General features: G+C 49.4%; 1 long non-coding RNA gene across 1 annotated transcript in view; it reads right to left on the bottom strand.

Annotated features, from left to right (window-relative positions):
- Positions 1 to 280: 280 nt before the first annotated feature.
- LOC119472745 overlaps positions 281 to 5,015 on the bottom strand; it is a 6,596-nt gene continuing 1,861 nt past the window's right edge. The window contains exons 2-3 of the long non-coding RNA XR_005201932.1: positions 4,148 to 4,222; positions 281 to 398 (exon numbers count right to left, since the gene is read on the bottom strand). This is a non-coding gene — a long non-coding RNA (uncharacterized LOC119472745). The remainder of the gene's footprint in view (positions 399 to 4,147; positions 4,223 to 5,015) is intronic.

Genomic DNA, 5,015 nt, shown 5'->3' on the forward strand with positions numbered 1-5,015 from the left:
CCATATTTCTTGGAGACTTTGCTCGTTCCTTTGTATCCTTTTTTCTCTAATCTTGTCTTCTCGTTTTGTTTCATTAAGTTGGTCTTCGACTTCTGATATCTTTTCTTCTGCTTGATCGATTTGGCTGTTAAAACTTGTGCATAGGGCCGGGCGCGGTGGCTCAAGCCTGTAATCCCAGCACTTTGGGAGGCCGAGGCGGGTGGATCACGAGGTCAAGAGATCGAGACCATCCTGGTCAACATGGTGAAACCCCGTCTCTACTAAAAATACAAAAAATCAGCTGGGCATGGTGGCGCGTGCCTATAATCCCAGCTACTCAGGAGGCTGAGGCAGGAGAATTGCCTGAACCCAGGAGGCGGAGGTTGCGGTGAGCCGAGATCACGCCATTGCACTCCAGCCTGGGTAACAAGAGCGAAACTCCATCCCAAAAACAAACAAACAAACAAACAAACAAACAAAAAAACAACTTGTGCATAGTTCGCGAAGTTCTCGTGTTGTGTTTTTCAGCTCCATTAATTCACTTATATTCCTCTATAAATTGCGTATTCTTGTTAACATTTCGTCAAACCTTTTTTCAAAGTTCTTAGTTTCTTTGCATTGGGTTAGAACAAGTTCTTTTAATTCACAGAAGTTTCTTATCATCCACCTTTTGAAGCCTGCTTCTGATAATGGAACACACTCCTTCTCCATCAGGCTGATGAGGAACTGTGATCCCCTGTAGAGGGAGAGGCGTTCTGATTTTGGGTATTCTCAGTCTTTTTAGGCTGTTTTCTTCCCTTCTTTATAGATTTATCCATCTGTGGTCTTTATAATTACCGTCTTTATAGTTGGGTTTCTGAATGGACGTCCAACTTGTTGATTCCCAGCGCTAAAATCTGAGCAACCCACTGCACCGGCCAAAACAGCAACGTTAAGATTGATGGTGCTTTTCTGACTCTGCACCAAGAACCGCCGCACCAAGGCAGCGGCAAAACCGCCTCGCCGGCCACAAGAGTCGCGCTGGCGACCCGTGGGGCTCCTCTCCTGGGAATCACCTGGTGCGTGAGCAACGAAAGTTCATCTGAAAGTATGGCGCCCTCTCGTTCTCTGCACTTTCAGTGGGAGCTACAATCCTGAGCTGCTAGTGATCAGCCATCTTGGATCTCTCTCGAATATGTGTTACTTTTAACGTTAGAAAAGAGCAAAAAACTTTTTTCAAAGGAAGAAATGCAGAAAGAAAGAAGACAAGCCAGAGACAGGCTGAGGCAGATGAGTTTAACAGCAGAGCCTTTTCATAACTGACTGGATGGGGCCCAGGAGTGTCACCAAGGCTGGCTGTCGTACATCTCCTCCCTGGGATCTGGCAGACCCTCCTGTGCAGGGGTTCTGCTGGGGCAATCATCCTGCAGAGAAGTGCAGTTCAGGCTGGCCTGGGACCTGGGCCCCTCTGTGTTTTATATCTGCAGAGATGGAACACCTGGGAAGCATCCAGTTTTCCATGGCTTAGATCCCATCCAAGAGGGGATCATTCCTCCAGCTGGGGTCTTTTACTTTAAAAGGACTTTATAATAATTGATGAAATGGATATTGTCAAGAAATTCAACTGCAGTTCACAGTCAAGTGCCTCTGTTTACAGAACCCACAGTGGAAGGGCCCCAAGGAGGCCAAAAGGCACTTAGGGACTTGCCCCTCACAGTCTGCTAAGCCTTCAAGGCTGGAATCCAGCACTACTTCCTCCAGGAAGCCTCCTCTGATTTCCTGGGCTCACAGAGCTTGCTCTCTTGCTTAAAGCACTTGCTTAAAGCACTCTCTTGCTTAAAGCACTCAGCCCCATCCTGGGTCACTGAGCTTTTTCTCCCTTGCAAAGGAACCAGGTAAAGGGGATCAAGCTGAGGAGGGCGCCATATTTCTTCTCTGCCACTTCCTGACTGCATTAATGAGCATGGTTTGGCTTTCCCAAAAGCTGACCACTGGGCAAGAGTAAGTCGTTGTTGATCCCAGGAAGCCTGGTAGGGGTGCGGGCAAGTGAGTGAGAGAAAGGAAGATGCATCAACACACAGGTCACAGCTCTGGCCAACTGGGGCTCCCTCCTAGCGGGGCTGTGTGGGAGACTGTGGAGCACACCCCACTGAGGCACGAAGAAACTGATTTCATCCATACACTGCTGCCACTCCTGGCAGAGGGCAACTGCAGGCACTGCCTCCCCAGCATGTCTGACCTGCACTGCAGACAGGCTGGCACACTCCCAGGGTGGTCCTGTGGCCTGATATTGCCACCGGCAGACAGATAGATGTGGCCTTTGGCTGGAATGATGGGAGCCATCTGCAGGTGAGCTTGCCAAGGGTGTGGGGACAGAGCATCATCAGAGCCTGTTTCTGTGTCCTCTGGTGACCCCAGGACCCGTGAGACTGCACCCGGGTCCTGCACAGGAGTGGCATTTGATGATTAGCCAAGGGCCCAGGGGAGTTGAACAGTGAGGCTACCTGCCTCTTCTCTGAGTCTCTGTCTCCTCCGGCCCAAAGCAGGTACTCAGGGAAGTTTGATGAAGAAAACAGAGGGTAAGGAGTGTTCATGCCAGCTCCAACCCCATCTGGAGAGGTCACAGAGCATTTATTCATTCAACAAATATTTACTGGCAGGCTTTATCTGCCAAGCCCTAAACTTAAGCCTGTCCCAAAGGCTGGCTGTGGCTAAGAGATCCTGACTCAAAAGAGGGACCCCTAGTCAATTGAAAAACAAGTGAAGGCAAAGGCTGGGGGTGTGGGGTGCATTTACAGGCAGCATGCATGGTGCACATAGCTTGGGCTTTGGAATAGGATAAGCCCAGGCTCACAGTTCAGTTCTGCCACCTCCCTGCTGTGCATCCTGGGCACATTCCTTAACCTCTCTGAGCACATCTCCTCATCTGCAAAAGTGGGCCACAAATAAGGCTACAGGGTCACTTGAGGATTCAATGACATCATGGACATCAAGTACTCAGCACAATGCCTTCCACATGGTGAGTGGTCAACATGGTGTCACCATGGTAATGGGTGGTTAGATGGGACTCTCTTTGCCCAGCATTTGTGCCTGAGAGCAAAGATGCTGGATGCCCACACCTTCTAAAGAAAGAGGAAGCCAGAACCTCTCTGAAGGAGGGGTCAAGGGGAGACTAAGGGGTCAACCTTGGCCCATCGTCAGTTGCTAAACATGGCTAAGGGACTGGAGGGAGGGTGTTTTGGAGAGAGCCTGGCGTTTCCAACCAACATGTTGGAACCCCTTTCTTCAGAGGACATTCCTGCACATGTTCTTCAGCCTGCCTCTTAGGCCTTATTGATTTCGATAGGGACTACACCAGGTAGGTTCAAGAGGCTGAAGGAGAGACCCAGAGCCAGCATCGAGATCTAGGGTTTCATTAGAGGGAAACTTCCATACAGGGACGGACCAGTGGTGGATGGCTGGACAGGAGAACCTCAACTGCTTGCAAAAAGCATGTGGTTTATGTAGCATTTTTCCTTAGCACCTCCCCCTAACAACCTCCACCTGGCAACCTCACATAATCCAAAACACAGGGCCTCGATCCCCGGTGTGGCCCGTATTCCATAGGATGGGCCCGGGGGCTCAGATGTTCCTCAGCTAAGGAATGAATCTCTGGGTTGGCCACTCCCAGATTCCTTAGCTTGGAACTCTGAACAGAAAATCTTCTCAGACAATGGGGCATTCTCAGGGTGCGCCTCGGTTACGCTGTTGCTCTCAGGTACGTCTACCACCCACTGCTCCATATTCTTCCAAAACCCCAAGGGTAGCTGTTATCATCCTTCTGTTACAGATGAGGAAACTGAGGTTTAGGTTTAGAAGGAGATCACTACCCCAGGGCCACACAGCTAAATCCAGGTCTCATGTTAGTTTCACTGAACTAGTGGCACTGATGACAACAGCTGACACTTGGGCAATTCCCTGGCAGGTGCTGTGCCAAGCATCTTCTTCCTGAAACCACCACTTATAGGTTGTGCTGCAAGAGTAAGTTCTCCAGTATCTCTAAGCTAAAGTTTTTCCTGGGAAGACTGGATAAGATGCAGGGCACCAGGGCTTAGCACAAGGCCAGATACTCATTCTATGGAGCACCATGGAACAAACATTATAGAAGCCACCGACAGTTTTGAGATTCCTTGGGGGAGGACATCTAGACCTGCTCGAGTCAGAAGATGCCTTCATGGCCAGAGTGTCTGCTAAGCCTGGTGCCACTCAGAGAGAGAAAACAACCCTGCAAAACAGTTCAAGGGACTCTGTGCTAGTCAGGGAGACCTGGAGGAGAAGAAAGGTGAGTGAAAGAGCAGGTGGGGCAGGCTGGAGGGGAAGACAGCCCTCCAGTGATGACTAGGGTTCCAAGGGGAGCAAACCCTACTGTGGGGATTTAAAAAAATTTTCATGTCATTTGCTGAGAGGCTTCAATGTGCCTTCCTTCCCTTGTGCTCCAGGAAATTTTCAGCAAAGTTCATATTTCTCTCTTATGTAGTTATGCAAGTGGGTTCTTCTTGGGAAACACTGCTGTTGATAGTGGTGGTGATGATGGTGATTGTGAAGATAGTGGTGATGGTGGTGGTAGTAATGGTGATGATAGTGATGGTGATGATGATGGCAATGATGCTGATGCTGATGGTGATGATGGTGATGATGATGGTGTTGATGGTGCTAATAATGAGGATGAGAGTGATGGTGGTGGTGGTGATGGTGGTGGTGATGATAACGGTAGTGGTGATGATGGTGGTGGTGATGGTGATGATGATGGTGATGGTGATGATGATGGTGTTGGTGGTGCTAATAATGAGGATGAGGGTGATGGTGGTGGTGGTGATGGTGGTGGTGATGATAATGGTAGTGGTAATGATGGTGGTGGTGATGGTGGTGGTGATGATGATGGTGATGGTGATGGGGATGATGATGGTGTTGGTGGTGGTTATGATGATGGTGATGATGGTAATGGTGATGATGATGGTGTTGGTGGTGGTTATGATGATGATGATGGTGATGATGGTGATGGTGATGATATTGGTGTT

The sequence above is a fragment of the Cebus imitator genome, unplaced genomic scaffold (genome assembly GCF_001604975.1).
Source record: "Cebus imitator isolate Cc_AM_T3 unplaced genomic scaffold, Cebus_imitator-1.0 Scaffold117, whole genome shotgun sequence".
In the NCBI taxonomy this organism is placed as follows: Eukaryota; Metazoa; Chordata; class Mammalia; order Primates; family Cebidae; genus Cebus; species Cebus imitator.